General features: G+C 49.2%; 1 long non-coding RNA gene and 1 other non-coding gene across 4 annotated transcripts; both read right to left on the reverse strand.

The window, feature by feature from the left end:
* Positions 1-1,064: 1,064 nt before the first annotated feature.
* Positions 1,065-3,915, reverse strand: LOC136391297 (uncharacterized). Of its 3 annotated transcripts, none has more exons than XR_010748835.1 (4): positions 3,608-3,915; positions 3,046-3,310; positions 1,322-2,220; positions 1,065-1,218 (listed from the first exon to the last, which is right to left on the reverse strand). It is a non-coding gene; the product is annotated as an uncharacterized lncRNA (long non-coding RNA). The 3 variants fall into 3 exon arrangements; XR_010748837.1 differs by having other exon boundaries at positions 1,322-1,661; positions 3,608-3,914; XR_010748836.1 differs by lacking the exon at positions 3,608-3,915 and adding an exon at positions 3,428-3,516 and having other exon boundaries at positions 3,046-3,373.
* A 7,852-nt stretch (positions 3,916-11,767) lies between these two features.
* On the reverse strand, positions 11,768-11,843 carry TRNAA-AGC (transfer RNA alanine (anticodon AGC)). The gene has a single exon. It is a non-coding gene; the product is annotated as a tRNA-Ala (tRNA).
* Between the last annotated feature and the right edge of the window lie 9,737 nt (positions 11,844-21,580).

The following is a 21,580-nucleotide window of genomic DNA, read 5'->3' on the forward strand; positions in this document are numbered from 1 at the left end:
TTTTATTGCAGACCTGCACAGGGACTGCAGGCAACCCATGCAAGGGAGCACTGCAGCCCCCCAAACCTGCACAGGGACTGCAGGCAACCCATGCCTCCGAAGAGACTGGAGCACTGCAGCCACGAGCTTCTAAAATGGCTCCTTTTTATAGGGTGGTTATCTAGGATGAGCAAGCATCATACAGAAGCTGATGTGGCTGTTAGTCATTGGCTAGGGAGGTCGTGCGCAGTTACGGGGGGGGGGGGGGGGTATTACTCAGTGGAGAATTTCAAACATAAACTTCTGATAAGGGTCTCTGACTCAATGCAGGATGTTGCTGAACTCTTTGTTCTCAGCGTCACAGGGACCTTGTACACTCTTGGCAGCCCCAGCATGTCAGTACTCCCTGAATCTAACATTCCCCCATCTCTTTTGGGCATAAATCAAATCCTTGATTCTTCATCAGTGGGGAGAATGGTATAAGGCTGGGGCTCATGAGAATTTTCTACTTTAGCTGTAGCTATAAGCTAATTAGGTCAGGGGTCCTCCCTAGTATGTGCTGGCATGCTGATAGTGTGCACTTAGTACTACAAGCTTTACGGACTAATTTCTTTCTGCCTTGCATTTTTCTTCTCTGTACTAACTTCTTACAACTTGCACAAACCTTTTGCAACTTACACTAACCTTCTGCAACTTACACAAACCTTCAACTTTTATGCACTTTCTTTTTTTTTTTTTAATTTATTTTTATTTATTCATTTTAGAGAGGAGAGAGAGAGAGAGAGACAGAGAGAGAGAGAGGAGAGAGAGACAGGGGGGAGGAGCTGGAAGCATCAACTCCCACATGTGCCCTGACCAGGCAAGCCCAGGGTTTCGAACCGGCGACCTCAGCATTTCCATATTGACGCTCCATCCACTGCGCCACCACAGGTCAGGCTTTTATGCACTTTCTTATCCAGAAATAACTGGCCTTCATAACAACTTGCTTTTCCTTTTCTTTTCAAAAGTATTTCTATACCTTATACCTTCTATTATCAAAACTATACAATTCCTTTCTAATTTATCATAATTCCTAAAAACCTTAACCTTCAACAAGGACTAAGTTAGTACTAAGTAATCCTCTTTTAAAGATTGCTTTTTGGAGGTGTCCTTTTCATAAGTAGCCTATTGGACACATGACCAATATTCACAGATTATTCTATAGTGGTAGCTATGAGCACATACATAACTTTCATTTACCTTGTAGCTTCTCTCTCAGCCAAGGGACTTACACCCCCTTTCTGTATGACTCATAGCAGTACATGCATCAAACCTTAAGATGACTTACTTGGCTTTCCTTTACCTTAGTTTCCCTCCCTCCCCAAAGTCTCCATGCGTGGACCAGTTAACTTCTGGTTTGTGGCTGAAGCAGGGCATGCTGTCCTTTTCAGGGTCAGCTTACAAGGGTTGGTGGGGTCAGTCTTCGCTGTCCACAAAGGTGTCTCTGCTGGGACTGCAAGCTTCAGCCGGCTGCGGTGGACCCAGGCGGGTATGCCTTATACCTTGGCAGTAGTGGGAGTTGTCGGGATCATGGTGTCTGGACCCGTCTACGTGGGAGTCAGTCCTTGGGTGGTGTACTGCTAGAAGTGCCTCTTGGACAGTCTTTGAACAGTTTGCTGAGTAACCTATAAAACCTGTAAGTACTTAGGGAAAGGGTGTTACATTTCTACACTTTGAAGTTAGAGTTTAAGTCCTAGTGACTACTGCTTCTAGCTGGAATTAGCAGCAGGTCCCAGCCTATAATAGGCATGGGGCATTGAGATAAGAGAAATAAAGGATACACTAAACATAAAGCAATAAAACCAGACTGTCAATACCCACAGTGGAGATCCTTGAGGGATAAATAAAACTTAAATATTCAAGCAAGGCATAGTAGATGGCCCTTGTGTTTACAAGAAATGAGATTAGCTTATCTGCTACTTGGAAGAAATACCTTAGGCTCCTGAACGATGTCCTTAGGCCTTCAGTGGCAATTCCCAGCATGCTGGGCAAGGTCAGGTCACAGGTAGCTGGAGCAGGGCTAGAAGAGACTGAACCCTCCCTCTATGGAGCAAGGGGGCAGCTTACCTTCTTATGTCCCTCTTTCCACAGCACAAGTGTGTCAACCGGTGGGGCTGGGAAGCCTGGCAGGCTTCAGTCCAATGACCTTTCTTTCCACTCTGGAGCAGGGCCTTGATGAAAGCTATGAAGCCCCTTAGGGCGCTGGAGCCAAAAGTTGGTATTTCCTGACTTCTTTTGGGCCTTATTTGCCTTTTCTGTTACTTCCTTGGTTATTATAGACCTTAAAAGCCATGCTCAGAATATCTCACTGAGGGGCTTGACTAAGAGAGCAAAATTGGGAATACAACAACAGATCCTTGGTACAAAAAGGAAGTCTTTGTACTTGACAGACTATACAATTCTATTATGGCTAAAGCAGTGGGTTTAGAAGGGGCCGTATTCCCTAAATCTTCTCCTTGGGTCTGGCTCCAGATAGGAGGTGGGGATTCCCCAGAGCCAAAGCAGAGGAGGGCAGGGGGCTGTAGCAAGGTGATGATAGCCTCTAGCTTACTGCACTGTTATCTTTTGCCTGACTAAGCAGTGGCTCAGCCCTTGAGCTGGTGCCCAAGGGGGAGGGGCAAGTGCCTGAAACTGTGAGGGGAGCCTGCCACTTCTCCTGCAGCCAGCTGCAGCCTGGCTGCCTTTTCTTTCTCTACCTCTGCTGCTGTACTGGGCTGCATACTGACTGTGCCACCTGCCTGCAGGTGGGTGCTGGTGATAGTACGCTAAACTCTCTATGTTTTCTATGGGTCTAGCAATCCTTGGTTTGGCCAGTCTGCTCTTAAGTTGGCCATTCCAGTAGCAGACAAACAAACCAAATATGAACACAAAACAAACAAAACTTCTAAACCAAAACCAAAGGGAGAAGGCAGCGTCCTGCGTTCTCCGACCGGGTGGGGAGAAATCAGGTGGCGTCCCGCCTGCTCCACTACACCCTTTTCTAACCAGAGCTCTGTTTCCAAATATTCAAAGAGGAAGCTTCCTTACCAAACAGTCTCGAGACTCCAAATGTTTCAAATCAGCCAAATTCAGTTTCCAAACGGCAACTGCCGGAGGCTGGCCAGCTACCAATGTCTGCTGCAGCCCACTCCGTGAGGAGGGGTCTTACACGGCCAATCTCGCTGGGGCCTCCATCTGTTACATCCTAGGAGACAGGCCACAGCAGACACAAAGTAAATTTTATAAGTTTTATTGCAGACCTGCATAGGGACTGCAGGCAACCCATGCAAGGGAGCACTGCAGCCCCCCAAACCTGCGCAGGGACTGCAGGCAACCCACGCCTCCGAAGAGACTGGAGCACTGCAGCCCCCCAAACCTGCACAGGGACTACAGGTAACCCACACAGGGGAACACTGCAGCCCCCCCAAACCTGCTCAGGGACTGCAGGCAACCCACGCCTCCGAAGAGACTGGAGCACTGCAGCCCCCCAAACCTGCACAGGGACTGCAGGTAACCCACACAGGGGAACACTGCAGCCCCCCCAAACCTGCGCAGGGACTGCAGGCAACCCACGCCTCCGAAGAGACTGGAGCACTGCAGCCCTCCAAACCTGTGCAGGGACTGCAGGTAACCCACACAGGGGAACACTGCAGCCCCCCCAAACCTGCGCAGGGACTGCAGGCAACCCACGCCTCTGAAGAGACTGGAGCACTGCAGCCACGAGCTTCTAAAATGGCTCCTTTTTATAGGGTGGTTATCTAGGATGAGCAAGCATCATACAGAAGCTGATGTGGCTGTTAGTCATTGGCTAGGGAGGTCGTGCGCAGTTACGGGGGGGGTATTACTCAGTGGAGAATTTCAAACATAAACTTCTGATAAGGGTCTCTGACTCAATGCAGGATGTTGCTGAACTCTTTGTTCTCAGCATCACAGGGACCTTGTACACTCTTGGCAGCCCCAGCATGTCAGTACTCCCTGAATCTAACAGTCCGCAGAGAAAGAATAAATAACTTACATTATTTCTGTTTTATTTATATTTAAGTCTGAACGATGTTTTATTTTTAAAAAATGACCAGACTCCCTCTGTTACATCCGTCTAAGACTCACTCTTGACACTTGTTTTGTAAGTTCGACAATTATATTTAAAAATATAAAAGTTTTGCCTGACTAGGCGGTGGAGCAGTGGATAGAGCGTCAGACTGGGATGCAGAGGACCCAGGTTCGAAGCCCTGAGGTCGCCAGCTTGAGCGTGGGCTCGTCTGGTTTGAGCAAAAAGCCCACTAGCTTGAACCCAAGGTCACTGGCTCGAGCAAGGGGTTACTCAGTCTGCTGAAGGCCCGCGGTCAAGGCACATATGAGAAAGCAATCAATGAACAACTAAAGTGTTGCAACGCGCAATGAAAAACTAATGATTGATGCTTCTCATCTCTCTCCGTTCCTGTCTGTCTGTCCCTGTCTATCCCTCTCTCTGACTCACTCTCTGTCTCTGTAAAAAAAAAAAAAAAAAAATCAAAGTTTTTATGCCAGTCACATAATTTTATTTTGCGCATTTATCCGTCCCATCCTAAAGGCCGGTCCATGAAAATATTTTCTGACATTAAACTGGTCCATGCATATTAGGGACCTGTTGGGCAGATAAAATATATTATGCTCACTTTGTTAAAGATGGCACTGCCTGGCCCTGGCCGGTTGGCTCAGTGGTAGAGTGTCGGCCTGGCATGCAGAAGTCCTGGGTTCAATTCCCGGCCAGGGCACACAGGAGAGGCACCCATCTGCTTCTCCACCCCTCCACCTCTCTTTCCTCTCTCTCTCTCTTCCCCTCCCGCAGCCGAGGCTCCATTGGAGCAAAGGATGGCCCGGGCGCTAGGGATGGCCCCATGGCCTCTGTCCCAGGCGCTATAGTGGCTCTGGTCGCAACAGAGTGACACCCCAGATGGGCAGAGCATCGCCCCTTGATGGGCGTGCCGGGTGGATCCCAGTCGCATGCGGAAGTCTGTCTGACTGCCTCCCAGTTTCCTGCTTCAGAAAATTAAAAATTAAAAAAAAAAAAAAAAAAAGCCTGACCTGTGGTGGCGCAGTGGATAAAGCGTTGACCTGGAAATGCTGAGGTCGCCGGTTCGAAACCCTGGGCTTGCCTGGTCAAGACACATATGGGAGTTGAAGCTTCCAGCTCCTCCCCCTTCTCTCTCTCTGTTTCTCTCTCTCCCTCTCTCTCTCCTCTCTAAAAATGAATAAATAAAATTAAAAAAAAAAAAAAAAAGATGTCACTGACCACGTGGAAGCCGTCACCCAGGTGATATTAACGTGTGTTGGGGGTGGGCTGGGGGCAGGCAAGATGCTTGTAGCCTGGGGCTTGGTTTTAGGACTTAGCCTTTCCCACCCTTTTTGATGTGGGGTGGTACAATCCCATCATGCCTCAGAGAAGTGACTTTGTATTAGAGACTTCCCTATTTTGTATATTGGATTAAAGGTCTGGATTTCTACACTAAAGTGGGACAGACCCGGAGCTTGCGCTCTTGCTCTCGGTTGCTGAAATTAGCATTAGAGAGCAGAGCAGAGAGAGGCCACGTGGAGGAGGCCAGGAGAAGCAGCCAAGATGGTGGAGTGCTGAGTGAGAAGCCAGTTAGTACAGATTTTGTGCAGGGAGAAGGAAGGAGATGGGGAACAGAGGTGAATAAGGCTGGTGAGCTAGAAACCTTTGATTCTAGCACTGAATATGAGTGTGGAGCACAGTGTGTTTTTATTTGCCCGCCAGGTGCAAGCTAGGATTAAAGATGATGGCCCACCAGTTTTTGGCTCCATTGTTTCTTTACTGACTGTCCAAATCCAATGCGAACCTGCATGAGCCAGGTGGCTGTGATGGTGACCCTGGCTACTGGCTTTAGAGGACCACTGCCCTAAACAAATGTTGTAAGCTTGTGCCATGATGTTATGCTCTTCCCCGCCCGTGTGTGATCAAGAGTATATAACCAGCCCCTGAAATGTAGTTGGCGCACATGATTTGGGTTTGCAAAGGCCCCGTGTAAGTCATATGCAGCTGGCATATTTAATAAATCTTCTCGTTTAATGAAAACTCTTCAAAATTCATCTGGACTTGGTGTCTCTATGTGAACCTGCAGAAGTGAGGTATAGTACTTTTCAGCACCTGGGGTACAGTACATTGCAACAGTTGGAGCATGTAAAGCCAGAAGCCAAGGCCAGGGCCACTATCACAGCAGCCTTCTGGCCTATGCAGGTTCGCATTGGATTCGGACAGTCGGTAAAGAAACCATGGAGCCAAAAACTGGTGGGCCATAGCCTTTAATCCTACCTTGCACCCGGCGGGCAAGTAAAAATACACTCTGGGCTCCAAAACCCAGTCACACTCAGTGCTCACAAAGCCACTGACTTATCCGAGTTTCCTAGAATCAAAGGTTTCTAGCTCACCAGCCTTCTTCTCCTCAGTTCCCCATCTCCTTCCTTATCCCAGATACAAACTCTACACAAACTGGCATCTCACTCAGCACTCCGCCATCTTGGCTGCTTCTCCTGGCCTCCTCCACGTGGCCTCCTTTAGCTGCTGGCTCTACTCTCTCCGCTCTCTCATGCTAACCTCAGGAACCAAGAGCACAAACTCTCATTCCGTCCCCATTTTATAGTGTAGAAATCCAAACCCTTAATCCAATATACAAAACAGGGAAGTCTCTAATACAAAGTCACCCTCTGAGGCATGATAGGATTGTACCGCCCTACATCAAAAAGGGTAGGAAAGGCTTAATCCCAAAACCAAGCCGCAGGCTCAAAGATCCTACCTGCCCAGAGACACACATTAATATCACCTGGGTGACTGCCTCCTCGTGTTATCTTTAACAAAGTGAGCATAATACATTTTATCCGCCCAACAGAGCATTATCCCAAAGTGCATTGCTGGTTCAATCCCTGGTCAGGGCACATATAGGAGAAGATTGATGTTCCTGTCTCTCCCTTCCTTTCTCTCCAAAGTCAATATAATAAACATTAAAATAATAATAATAATAATAAGCAGCAGCCATAAAAAAACCTACAGGAATCGTGGCTGTATAGCTTGACTGGGCATTGTCCCTTCCTCTAAAATCAATCAGTACATTAAAAAATTAAAAATATAGCCTAACCAGGTGGTGGCGCAGTGGATAGAGCATCGGACTGGGATGTGGAGGACTCAGGTTCTAGACCCCAAGGTCGCCAGCTTGAGCGCGGGCTCATCTGGTTTGAGCAAAGCTCACCAGCTTGGACCCAAAGTTGCTGGTTACTCAGTCTGCTGAAGGCCCACAGTCAAGGCACATATGAGAAAGCAATCAATTAACAACTAAGGTGTCGCAACAAAAAAACAGATGATTGCTGCTTCTCATCTCTCTCCGTTCCTGTCTGTCTGTCCCTATCTATCCCTCTCTCTGACTCTCTGTCTCTGTAAAAAAAATTAAAATAAAAAAATAAAAATTAAAAAAAAATAAAAATATAAATATAAGGGAATAGTGCACAGGATGGAGGGAACAGCAAGGGGAGAAACCCTGAGATGGGACCGTGTGTGGGGCCGTCCAGGAACCACTGATTCTGGTGTGGCTGGAGCCCTGTGAGCCAGGCTGAGGGTTGTCAGAGACAGGGCAGGCTGGTGAGGGAGTGACGGAGAGGGAGAGTAAGAGACAGCGGCCTCCCAGCGCCGCGGTGCACAGCACGCACAATAAGGGGGACTTCCTGGGTCTGACTCTCCCAGCGGGGCAGGCGTTATCAAACTGAGTGACCAGCGAGCATCTCAGGATGGCTACTGAAGGGACAAGGCAAAGGGTGTTTGTAAGGGACAGGCAGGGGCGATGTCCCACCCCCTTCTCACTCATAGATCGACACACAGGTGCAGACGGTCTAACTTCGCGGCTGCTTCTGTCCCTGGCTTCACGCTAACCAGGGCTTCCACTGGAAGCCTCCCAGCAGTGCATTATGGATTTGGTTGTTATCTGAGGGCAGAAGAATAAACGTTTCCTCTACCCTCTAAGGCGGAGTCACCCGGGTCTTAAAATTAAACTGACAAAAGACAGATTAACAGGAGCAAAGCGTTTACTTCCTATGCATAAGGGGAGTTGACCACCGAAGGAGCTGGCTCTGTCTTAGAAGTCAGGGAGGGGGAGAAATGGCTTCTATGGGAAAAACGAACAGGTTTCTTGAGCAAAGACAAATCGGTTTTTAGGAGAAGAGATGACAGGGAAGAAAGGTGGTGATCATGTCGGTACGTGCAGGATGGAGGGGTCTTCTCCAGGGCCTTGGTGGGGTCTCTAGCAGCCTCATTTCCCAGAAGTTGCTGCTTTTAGTCTTGTAGGAGAAGTTCTAAAAGGCTTTATTTTTTCTCCTGCATCTATTGAATCTCAAATGTTTTCCACTCCAAAGTAAACTTTTTTGTCAATTCTGGAGTTCCAAGGGAGCCCCCGCGTCAGCTAACATGTATCTCCCATCATCTTGCGCTTACCGTCTAAAAAATAAAATTGCAGCTGTAGTTGATGGATAAAACCAATGCCTTTTGGCTGGGGGTGGGGGTGGATGACGCCTGCCTGTGTTTGTCCTAATGAGGCTGGGGTCTGAGCTCCGGGCACTTAGCCCAGAGGAGCAATGCCAGACCACCTACCCCTGCAAGGGGTTCTTCCCTTCCCTGCCACCGTCAGCCTGGAGCCTGCAGCCCCCGCTGGTTCTCACAGAACCAGCCCAGCTGCCTGAGCACTGGTCCCCCACACAGGAGCCTCCAGCAGGGCCCAGAGGTCACCAGTGACTCCCCATCCTGCATTCCCTGAGACAGGATAGGAAGATGCTAGGGGAAATCTGTGGCTGGTAGAACGGGAAAACTGAGACAGACAGCCAAACAAACTGGCCGAGCAATTTACAGCAGATGCTGAGTGTCACCTCCTCAGAAATAATAGCATCTAGGCCTCAATGGTGTTTTGGCTACAGGCCCAGGTGGGGCCCGACCCCCTGGTGGCTGATGGCGCTCTTCCCTGGGGCTGGCCATCACTGCCACCCTAGGGGTGGTTAACACCTGGAAAAACTGATGAATATGCTACCTCCCTCAAGACCACGCCTAAACTCCCAGACTTTAAAAAAGCCTCAAAACAAAGGACTCAGCGGGAGCGCTCCCCAGACGGGAAGCCCAGGAGCATGCCCTCACCTTTCCCTTCCTCTCTTCCTGCCCTGCCCTCCAAGGGTCCTCACAAGACTTACAATCACGGGAACATTGAGTATTGAGTAGGGGCAGCTCCTCCCGGGCGCTCACCCCCTGATCTGTCTCTAAGGCCTTTTTTTTTTTTTTTTTTTTTTTTTTTTTTACAGAGACAGAGAGAGTCAGAGAGAGGGACAGACAGGAACGGAGAGAGATGAGAAGCATCGATCATCACTTTTTCGTTGCAACACCTTAGTTGTTCATTGATTGCTTTCTCATGTGTGCCTTGACCGTGGGGCTACAGCAGACCGAGTAACCCCTTGTTCAAGCCAGCGAACTTGGGTCCAAGTTGGTGAGTTTTGCTCAAACCAGATAAGCCCACGCTCAAGCTGGCGATCTCAGGGTCTTGAACCTGGGTCCTCTGCAGCCCAGTCTGACACTCTATCCACTGTGCCACCACCTGGTCAGACTCTAAGGCCCTCTTTTCTCTGCTCATTTCTTCCCCTAAGGTTTCTAGAGAGCCAACCAGCCACACCTAGTCTCCCTCCTGTAGCTTCTATTCTAGGCCCTTCCTTGTTTCACTGACCCCAGCTTTAATAAACCTACTCTTAAGATATAACCTGGACTCATGTTGTAAATTTTTTTCCTACACGAAGTCAAGAACCTACACACGACTGGCTGGCCCCAGGCAGATCCAAAGTGTCGAGTCCCCTGTCCCGTAATATCCTGACAGCCCACCTGTGCCCAAGTCCTGGCCTATTTGCTTCTGAGAGATCTATCTCAGATCTGCCGCCTCTCTACACTAAACCAAGAGATTCATTTCGGCCCTGGCCGGTTGGCTCAGTGTAGAGCATCGGCCTGGCGTGCAGGAGTCCCGGGTTCGATTCCCGGCCAGGGCACACAGGAGAAGCGCCCATCTGCTTCTCCACCCCTCCCCCTCTCCTTCCTCTCTGTCTCTCTCTTCCCCTCCCGCAGCCGAGGCTCCATTGGAGCAAAGATGGCCCGGGCGCTGGGGATGGCTCCATGGCCTCTGCCTAAGGCGCTAGAGTGGCTCTGGTTGCAGCAGAGCAACGCCCCAGATGGGCAGAGCATCGCCCTCTGGTGGGCATGCCGGGTGGATCCCAGTCAGGCGAATGTGGGGGTCTGTCTGACTGCCTCCCCGTTCCCAGCTTCAGAAAAATACAAAAAAGAAAAAAAAAGAGAGAGAGATTCATTTCTAGCTGGACTATTTCAGGGGCCCCATGACTGGTCGGTGGGCATCTACTCTGGCCCCCACCTTTCTGTTCTTGGCATTGTGTGGCCAGTGATCTGAATCTGAAGATGTTTACCTTGCTCTCTTGCTTAAAACTTTTTCATAGTTTCTGATTAGGCATAGAATAAAAATTTAAGTCCTTAATATGCCCTACAGAGCCTTACAAAGTTTAGCCATATTATGAACTGAATTGCGTTCCGCTAATCCGCACTTCCCGATTCATATGTTGCAGTCCTAATCCCCAGTACCTCAGAGTGCGACTGTATTTGGATATAGAGCCTTTACAGAGGTAATTAAGGTTAACCGCGAGGTCAGTGGCCCCTAATCCAATATGACGGGCGTCCTTATATAAAGAGAACATTGGGACACAGACATGCACCAAGGGAAGATGATGCAAAGAAGGAGCATAGAGCCTAAGAAGCTGGCCTAAGACCCCGGAGCAGAGCATCCTGTTGAGGAATGTGCTGTGGTCAAGGCATCTGCAAGGTGTGACGGGAGCTCAGAGAAGCAGCCCTTAAACCAAGCTGGTTGGGAGTGAGGGTAGCCGAGTTTTACGTGAGCTGAGCTGAGCTAGCTGTTGTGCCCTTGCCGCAGACTGCAGAACACAGGTGGACACTGAGAGCCGGGGTGGTGAAAGAGGGAAGCTGGCAGCAGTTCTGGTTGGAGCATGAAGTCTGTTGGGCAAACAAGGGTGTAACAAGTGTGTTAGGCTTGCTTGCCTTGTACTTTGCCTGACTGGTGCATGAGCATGGGGCAACGTCACATGTGTATAGTCTATGTAAGGTGTATGTATAGTCTATGTAAGGCTGCGGTGCTTGCCTTCAGGGTGGCAGATTGCAAACTGCCTGTTGTCTGCCTGCTTGGGAGGGATCACTGTTGACTATTATTTGCTAGAGAAGGTTTTTTTTTCCCCCTAAATCTGTTTTGCTTGTGAGTCTGCAGGGAGAGGGAGAAGCAGTCTTCCCTGCCTGCTTGCTCATTCTCTGCCATTATGAGACTAATAAACAGAATGGCCCACCATCATCCTCTGGCTTCACAGTTTCTTTTTTTTTTTTTGCATTTTTCTGAAGCTGGAAACAGGGAGAGACAGTCAGACAGACTCCCGCATGCGCCCGACCGGGATCCACCCGGCACGCCCACCATGGGGCGATATTCTGCTCACCAGGGGGCGATGCTCTGCCCATCCTGGGAGTCGCCATGTTGCGACCAGAGCCACTCTAGCGCCTGGGGCAGAGGCCACAGAGCCATCCCCAGCGCCTGGGCCATCTTTGCTCCAATGGAGTCTTGGCTGCGGGAGGGGAAGAGAGAGACAGAGAGGAAGGTGCGGCGGAGGAGTGGAGAAGCAAATGGGCGCTTCTCCTGTGTGCCCTGGCCGGGAATCGAACCCGGGTCTTCCGCACGCTAGGCCGACGCTCTACCGCTGAGCCAACCGGCCAGGGCTCTTCACAGTTTCTTTACCGTCTGCCTGAACCCAGTGGGAACCTGCACGGCCACAGCCACCAGCCTTACGAAGTCCCAGGCAGGCAGGAGCAGGGTGCAGTGGAGGGATGGGACAGGAGGGGTGTGGCTGGCCTTGCAGGCCACGGGGAGCCCCTGGAAGGTTTTGGCGGGGGTGGGGGGGTGGGGGGTAGGGCAGACACGGTCGGTCCTGTTACATTCTAGCAGTGGAGGAAAGCTCGCTCTCAGTCCTGAAGCTCTGCCATTATCACCAACCCACCGACCCTGCTACCTGGCGTTTCCAGGAACCAGGCAAGCTTTCTCCACAGATACCATTCTGGAAAACAAATCCACTCTGGAACTGAGTCAGGTAAACAGGTCCTGACCATTGACCAGGGACTTTGACACCTACCCTGCAATTTCTCTACCCTAAGCCAGACCATAATGCCTGGTATTTACAAATTATTTTTTAAATTTATTTAATCATTTTAGAGAGGAGAGAGAGAGAAAGAGAAAGAGAAAGGCGGGGAAGGAGCAGGAAGCATAAACTCCCATATGTGCCTTGACCAGGCAAGCCCAGGGTTTTGAACTGGTGACCTCAGCATTCCAGGTCAACGCTTTACCCACTGTGCCACCACAAGTCAGGCAATGCCTGGTATTTTTATTTTATTTATTTTATTTTTTATTTTTGTGGCAGAGAGTCAGAGAGGGGGACAGATAGGAAGGGAGAGAGATGAGAAGCATCAATTCTTTGTTGCAGATCCTTAGTTGTTCCTTGATTGATTTCTCATATGTGCCTTGACAGGGGGGCTACAGCGGACTGAGTGACCCCTTGCTCGAGTCAGTGACCTTGGGCTCAAAGCTGGTGAGCCTCACTCAAACCCGATGAGCCCATGCTCAAGCTGGCGACCTTGGGGTCTTGAACTTGGGTCCTCCACGTCCCAGTCCGACACTCTATCCACTGCGCCACTGCCTGGTCAGGCAATGCCTGGTATTTTTAAAATCCACGGGGCCTTCCCTGATCACCAGTGTTCCAAGCCTGCACCCTTGGTGGCCTTATCCTACCTTCTTTTTTTTTTTTTACAGAGACAGAGAGAGACTCAGAGAGAAGGATAGACAGGGACAGACAGACAGGAATGGAGAGATGAGAAGCATCAATCATTAGTTTTTCGTTGCGTTTTGCAACACCTTAGTTGTTCATTGATTGCTTTCTCATATGTGCCTTGACCATGGGCCTTCAGCAGACTGAGTAATCCCTTGCTCGAGCCAGCGACCTTGGGTCCAAGCTGGTGGGCTTTGTTCAAACCAGATGAGCCCGTGCTCAAGCTGGCGACCTCGGGGTCTCGAACCTGGGTCCTCCTCATCCCAGTCTGACGCTCTATCCACTGCGCCACCACCTGGTCAGGCTTTGCTTTTTTTTTTTTTTTTTTTTTAAATCCCAGATACCTTGGGCTAGAAAGTGTTTACACCCAGCTCTCTTTAGTGCCCATAACTGCTCCACCTCCATCCAGAGCTGTTAGAGCCCATTCTCTGACCACAAACGACATCTCTTCTTTGGGACTTTTAATCTAATAGGGGTCTCATCTAGGGACAATCATTTTGTGAGCCCAGGACTCCCCAAGAAAAGGCCATTTGTCAAAAGACCTTCCTTTTTGGTCACCAGATCCTCCCCCAAACCAATGAAAATATAGGAAGTTTTAAGTAGAATGCTGGTCAGTCCTGGCTGGGCAGCTTGATTGGTTAGTCACTAACCATTAGTGCGTTATCCTGACATGCTGAGGTTGCGGGTTCAATCCCAGGTCAGGCAGGCAGACCTCGCTGTCTCCCTGTCACTGGCACTGTCACCCAGAGAGAAGACCCAGCAGTGCATTCATCTACCAAATAAGGAGGTGTCTGAACTATAAATAGCTGAGACAGGCTGAGGCACGCCCTAACTTTAACAGCCGCTCAGCTGTTAGCTGCCTGAGGGACACGGGGTCTCCTCCCTCTCTACAAACCACCTGTCCCGCCCTGCCCAGGCTCTGGCTAACCCTCCGGCTCACATCTGCCCAATGGCCTGGGCAGCTGAAGTCCCTGGGATCTAGCCAGGTCCAGGCTTCTCAGCACCTCCTGGGTGTGGCCACAAATGCTCCTGGGGTCATTTTACAGAGAGGGAGACAGAAGGCGGGACACGAGGAGATGGACCCCAGGCTCCACAGGGACCTGGAGGCAGATCTGGGCGAGCACGCTCTCTCTGTGCCTCCCTCTCTCCCACATCCCACTGCCCCTGGGTGCCAGGCCTCCGTGGATGGGGACAGGTAGGACTCTAGGGTGGGGAGCTGGCACAGTGGCTGTGAGCTGTGGTAGAAGGAGTGGCCAGAGGCACCAGGGACCTCACACGGAGACGGACTATGGAACAGGAACAGCGTGTACCAGAGATGGAAGTCCAGCTCAAATGCACAAGGTTGGCCTCCCTGAGCCACCAAGAATGTCAGGTGTACCGAGGCCATGTCGCAACAGCAGGCACCTGCAGCGGACTTCCAGGCAGGTCTGAGGCAGGCTTTCTCAGCTGAGACCCCAGCAGGTGGGGAAGACAGCCATGGAACCTTCCAGGTAGCTGACTCCAAGTGCAAAATCGGTTGACAATAGAATCAAGACATGATCTATGAGAAGGAAAGACTCTGCCACCTAGGCATAAAGAGTTCTGAGCTGAAGGCAACTGAAAAACAGCAGGTGATGGATAATTTTGTTAACCAGTGTCACTCAATATATTCAATAAAAAGGAAAAAAAGAAAAAGAAATCAGCAGGTGCAGTGAGTGTTTCTGTTCCCTCCTCTCCCCTCTGAGAAGCAGGGCACCATTTCCTTGGGGAAGGTGCCTCTTCCTGCCACACCAGGAGGAGATGGACTGTCAGCACCCAGAGGAGTGTCAGCATCCAGATGAGTCTGCACGACATAATCTTACTGACTTGGCCCTATCTCTCAGGAGTCTCACTCATATATTTCCTGGACACTTCCCCGCCGCGTAATCATTCCTGGACACCCAATCTCCCTTTCCTTTGTTAGAATCATATATAAGCCCTTGTATTCTTTTTAAAGACCTGGTATTCTTTTTATTAAATTTCATTTTATTTCTTTATTTTTTTAATTTTTAATTTTTTTTTTACAGAGACAGAGAGAGAGTCAGAGAGAGGGATAGACAGGGACAGACAGGAACGGAGAGATGAGAAGTATCAATCACTAGTTTTTCGTTGCGACACCTTAATTGTTCATTGATTGCTTTCTCATATGTGCCTTGACCATGGGCCTTCAGCAGACCAAGTAAACCTTTGCTCGAGCCAGCGACCTTGGGTCCAAGCTGGTGAGCTTTGCTCAAACCAGATGAGCCCGTGCTCAAGCTGGCGACCTCGGGGTCTCGAACCTGGGTCCTCTGCATCCCAGTCGACACTCTATCCCCTACGCCACCGCCTGGTTAGGCTCTTTATTTTTTAATTTATTTTACATTTATTTATTCATTTTAGAGAGAAGGGACAGAGAGAGAGAGAGAGACAGAGAGAGACAGAGAGAGAGAAGGGGGGGAGGACCAGCAGGAAGCATCAACTCCCATATATGCCTTGACCAGGGAAGCCCAGGGTTTCGAACCGGCAACCTCAGCGTTCCAGGTCGACGCGTTACCCACTGCGCCATCGCAGGTCAGGCAAGCCCCTGTATTATTAATTATGTTATTTATTTATTTTTATTTTTCTGAAGTTGGAAACGGGGAGGCAATCAGACAGATTCCCGCATGCACCCGACCGGGATCCACCTGGCATGCCCACCAGGGGGCGATGCTCTGCCCATCTGGGCCGTTGTTCTGTTGCAACCAGGGCCATTCTAGTGCCTGAGGCAGAGGCCATGGAGCCATCCTCAGCGCCCGGGCAAACTTTGCTCCAATGGAGCCTTGGCTGCGGGAGGGGAAGAGAGAGACAGAGAGGAAGGAGAGGGGGAAGGGTGGAGAAGCAGATGAGCGCTTCTCCTGTGTGCCCTGGCCGGGAATTGAACCCGGGACTCCTGCATGCCAGGCCAACGCTCTACCACTGCGCCAACCGGCCAGGGCCTAATTACGTTTTCTAAATTGAAATATTATTTACATACAATAATAGGCACAGGGCTTAAGTAGTGTTCAGTGAATTTTGGCAATCATGTACACCCCCAGGTGATCACCATCTAAACCAAGATCTAGAAGACTCCCTCACCCCAGCCTATCCCTTCCTGCTCCCTTCTAGTCAGTTCTTTCCTTCCAGTACCACAGTCACACTCTGAATTTTACCACCATACACTAGTTTTGCCCCCCCCCCCAGCCTTTTAAAATTTTTTTACATGAAAGGAATGGTGCGGTGTGCGTTGTTTTTTTGTGTGGCTTCTTCCACTCAGTATGCTGTTAGCGAGGTCTTTCCAGGCGTGGTCTTTGTCAGGACTCCGTTCCATCTTCCTGGTAAGCAGTCTTCCTTTGTGTGAATACACCCCCAACATGTGTACCCATTCTTCTCAAATATATTATCAGTCACTTGCTTTCTAGTTTGCCTTTTTGTGTGTGTGAGTGAGTGAGAGAGGGAGGGAGAGAGGGACAGCATCAACTCATAGTTGCGGCACCTTAGTTCTTTATTGGTTGCTTTCTCATATGTGCCTTGCTGGGGGTGGGGGGATGCTCCAGCTGAGCCTGTGACCCCTTGCTCAAGCCAGCTTCAGTGTTCCCCTGAGAGTCATTGGTGTGTGACGGAGAATGGGGGAGAAGGGGGCTCAGATGGTGGAGGGTTTGGCTGTTACGGAACCTGCTGGGGTAGGCAGGCTCAGCCAGGGTATTGCTCTCTCTCTCCCTTCCTCTATAATCAATCAATCAATAAAATATAGCAGTGCCTTGCTGGAGGGAGTGAAGCAAACTGTTATCACCAGAGCTATATTCTCTGAGGAAGCACCTCAGAAGCCCTGAGGGAAGGGAAGACTGAGTTCTGGGGGAAGGAGAGCGAGGGAGCCTGCTCAGAGGAAGGAGAGGAGAGAAGGAAGACCGGGTTTTAGCAAAGTCCTGCCTGGCTGGTCACAAATGACATTGTCTCAAGCCTCCTTTTGTCATTTCTACCTCTCAGAGAGAGGGCATTAAAGAATTCCTTCACAATTTTCTGGACCAGTCTTGAAATAGTAAGAAAATGAAGTTTTGCCTGACCAGGCAGTGGCGCAGTGGATAGAGCGTTGGACTGGGATGCGGAGGACCCAGGTTCGAGACCGCGAGGTCACCAGCTTGAGCACAGGCTCATCTGGTTTGAGCAAAGCTCACCAGCTTGGACCCAAGGTCGCTGGCTCGAGCAAGGGGTTACTCAGTCTGCTGAAGGCCCGCGGTCAAGGCACATATGAGAAAGCAATCAATGAACAACTAAGATGCTTCTCATCTCTCTCCGTTCCTGTCTGTCTGTCCCTATCTATCACTCTCTCTGACTCTCTGTAAAAAAAAAAAGAAAAAGAAAAAGAAAATGAAGTTTATAAGGAATGTATGTAACTGCAGCTTGCAGACTTAGCAGGAAGTACTTTCATAATAGAAATACTTGCTAGATATACTTGCAGTGGAAGAAGGTGGTAGTCAACCTGGTTCCTCCCACCCACTAGTGGGCGGAGCAACCAAAGTATAAATAAAAAGATAGATTTAACTATAGTAAGTTATTTTATAAAGATTTATTCTGCCAAACTTAGCGAAAATCCGACATAAAGTACTTGGTAAGTAATTATTATTATATGCTTTAACTTGCTGTAACTCTGCTTTATAAATTTTATAAAGTTACTTCCCTACTTTATAAATAACCATTACTGTGGAACCAGTGGGTGGTTAGAAAATTTTACTACTAACAGAGGTACAAAAGTGGGCAGTAGGTATAAAAAGGTTGACTACCACTGCTATAGAAATACATGCGTGATTCTCTCTGTAAATTATATAAATGTCTCACCACTGCACTGTACACCTGACATTAACATACTGCTCCCAAAAAATAGGGGATATTTTCTTTTTTTTTTTTTAAGACTTTATTCAATTTTCAGAGAGGAGAGAGAGGGAAAGAGGGAGAGAGAGAGAGAACGGGGAGGAGCAGGAAGCATCAACTCCCATATGTGCCTTGACCAGGTAAGCCTGGGGTTTCAAACCGGCGACCTCAGTGTTCCAAATCTACGCTTTATCTCACTGCATCACCACAGGTCAGGTGGGGATATTTTCAAAATGAATATGAAGCGATAAAACATCCCCTAATTTGTGAGAGCAGTATATAATATTGAATATAAACTGTAATTGGGGGAAAAAACCTCTATGAAAAGAGCCACATTTCAACTGTATTTAAAAGACCACTTTAGTGTTTAGTACTTAATATAAAGTCACATTAAGCTGGTGTAAACTTAAAAAAATGCACGTGTGAATGATGTATGGCCAAGGTTAAAATCATTGCACTGAACTCTAAATATTCCAACATTATTGCTGTGGGGTGTGTGTATCATAACAAGTCCATAACATAAAACATCCATGGAAACCCTTGTTAAGGATATGGGTTTGGTGGTGTTAAGTACATTCTCGTTGTGCAACCTTCACTGTTGTTTTTCTCTTTTCAGGAAATGTACAAAGTTGCTTTATTTGTAATGGACACAAAGTGGAGAAACAACTTAATGGCTCATCAGCAGGTGGTTAGTTCAACAAAGTGTGGTATATGCACGCGAGACAATACTATGCCACAATAAAAAAATGAAAATGAACTGCTGGGACATAAAACTGCATGAAGAAGACTCAAAATAGTTATAGTTATGCTGGGTGACAGAATCCTGGTGAAATAAGAGTACACAGTGTCTGACTTCACATATGTAAAATCTTATTTTACTCAGTTATCTAGTTATTTTTTTAAATTGAATTTATTGGGGCGACATTGGTTAATAAAATGATATAGGTGTCAGGTGTACAATTCTATAATATATCATCTGTATACTGTATTGTATGTTAACTACCCCAAGTCAGGTCTTCTTCCATCACCACGTGTCCCTCTTTACCCTCTTCTACACTCCTCCACCCTCCTTTCCCTCTGGTAATCACCACACCATTGACTGTATTCATTATTTATTTCCTTTGCTTAATCCCTTCACCTCTTTTTTTTTAGATTTTATTTATTCGTTTTAGAGAGAGGAGACAGAGAGAGAGAGAGACACAGAGAGAGAAGGGAAGGAGGAGCAGAACGCATCAACTCCCATTTGTGCCTTGACCAGGGAAGCCCAGGGTTTCGAACCGGTGACCTCAGTGTTCCAGGTTGATGCTTTTACCCACTGCGCCACCGCAGGTCAGACTCCTTCACCTTTTAACAGCCCCTTAAATCCCCTCCACTCTGACAGCTGTTAGTCTGTTCTCTGTCTCTCTGTTTCTATTTTGTTTCTTGGTTTATTTTGTTTACTAGATTGCACATATGAGTGAAATCATATGATACTTGTCTTTTATTTATTTATTTATTTATTTTTTACAGAGACAGTGAGTCAGAGAGGGGGATAGACAGGGACAGACAGACAGGAACGGAGAGAGATGAGAAGCATCAATCATTAGTTTTTCATTGCGTGTTGCAACACCTTAGTTGTTCATTGATTGCTTTTCTCATATGTGCCTTGACCGCGGGCCTTCAGCAGACTGAGTAACCCCTTGCTAGGGCCAGTGACCTTGATCTTGGGCTCAAGCTGGTGGGCTTTTGCTCAAACCAGATGAGCCCGTGCTCAAGCTTGGTGACCTCGGGGTCTCGAACCTAGGTCCTCTGCATCCCAGTCTGACGCTCTATCCACTGCGCCACCGCCTGGTCAGGCAATACTTGTCTTTTTCTGACTGGCTTATTTCACTTAGCATAATGAGGTCCATCCATGCTGTATTCCCCCTGCCCCACACCCGAAGGTAAAGCAAGCATTTACTGGCTGTGCAGGAGGTAAGTCAAAGAATAAAAGGTCTTGGAGATAGGTTCAAAGGGTTAGCCTAGTACAAGCTGCCACTGCATGCTGCTCCCATGGTTGCAAGTCCTGTAGAGTGCCTTAGAGTTTAGGAGAAAGAGAGAGGCAAGGAAAATAAAGGGGAAGAAGAGAAGGAAGAGGGTCCTGCTGGTTGGCTCAGTGGTAAAGCTTCTCTCTCTCTCTCTCTTCCTCCTGTAGCCATGGCTCAATTGAAGAGAGTTGGCCCTGGGCGCTGAGGATGGCTCCATGGCCTCCACCTCAGGCACTAAGAAGAGGTTGGTTGCTGAGCAACGGAGCAATACCCCAGACGGGAAGAGCATCACCCCCTAGTGGACTTGCTGAGTGGATACTGGTTGGGGTGTATGCAGGAGTCTGTCTTTGCCTCCCCACCCCTCACTAAATAAAAAAAAAAAAGAAGAGAAAGAAGAGGAGGAGGAAGGGAAGGAGGAGGAGGAAGGTGTGCACGTACTCTCCTGTTCCCAGGAGGGAAAGTGCCCTGTGGTTTTTTTGTTTTTTGTTTTTTTTGTGTGTGTTTTTGTTTTATTTTTTCGTATTTTTCCGAAGTTGGAAATGGGGAGGCAGTCAGACAGACTCCCACATGTGCCGGACCGGGATCCACCTGGCACGCCCACCAGGGGGCGATGCTCTGCCCATCTGGGGCATTGCTCTGTTGCAACCAGAGCCATTCTAGTGCCTGAGGCAGAGGCCACAGAGCCATCCTCAGCCCCCGGGCCATCTTTGCTCCAGTGGAGCCTTGGCTGCGGGAGAGGAAGAGAGAGACAGAGAGGAAGGAGAGGGGGAAGGGTGGAGAAGCAGAAGGGCGCTTCTCCTGTGTGCCCTGCCCGGGAATCGAACCCGGGACTCCTGCACACCAGGCCAACGCTCTACCACTGAGCCAACCAGCCAGGGCATGTTTTTGTTTTTAAAGAGCAATGTCTGACAGGCTAAAAAGTGCAGGATGGTGGTCTGGCTTTGTGTAGCATGTCCCTTACCCCACTTGTCCCCCAGGGGGCAAATGTCCCCTCAGATGTCGGGCAGTTTAGGGTTTCTCTCTGCTTCTTCAGCCCCATCTCCTCACAGAGCAGGGGCTCTACTAGCCTCAAGGGGCCACCTGGTGGCCAGAACCCAGGACATGGGGCTGATGAACCCCACGCTGCTGGAAGGACACTGCCTCACCTCACTCTGAGCCACCCTAGTGGCTGACGCTGGCTTGGGCACAGTGCGGTTTTGCCCTCTCTGCTCTTGCCCAGAACTTGCTTCCCCCAGGCCGGATAAGCCAAGGCAGGGAGGGCAGAACAGCAGCTTGTGCCAGAGAACCAAGCTAAAGTCCAGGCACTGGGGCTCCGGGCTCTGTCTGCTTCTGCTGGCCAGGCCCTGCCAGCCGGGCTCTTGGCTGCCTGCCTCGGGGCTTGTTCTGTCCTGCTGCCCCTTGTCCTGGATACAAGGTCCGGTGAGACAGTGAAGGGTAGGTCTGCATGAATCTGGGGTTCTCTGCCAGAAAAATAACTTGGTCCACATTCCGCCCATGTGGCATGGCAACTGGTTCTGCTATAGACAGGACAACCTGTTGTGAGGTCTGATGGCAGAATTTAACTGTGTGCTCTTAGAGTCCTGGTTGGGATGGGGAGGGGTGATGGCGGTCAGCAGAGAAGAGTGCGAAGGTCAGGTGCAGAGCCTGGGGTCAATCAAAGGTGAGCCTGTTTGCTCTCTGGCCCGGCGCCAGGGAAGCTGGTGCCAGGCCTCTGTGATTGTTGCCAAAAAGGAGTTTGAAGTTGGCAGTGA

The sequence above is a fragment of the Saccopteryx leptura genome, chromosome 2 (assembly GCF_036850995.1).
Source record: "Saccopteryx leptura isolate mSacLep1 chromosome 2, mSacLep1_pri_phased_curated, whole genome shotgun sequence".
Taxonomy (NCBI): domain Eukaryota; kingdom Metazoa; phylum Chordata; class Mammalia; order Chiroptera; family Emballonuridae; genus Saccopteryx; species Saccopteryx leptura.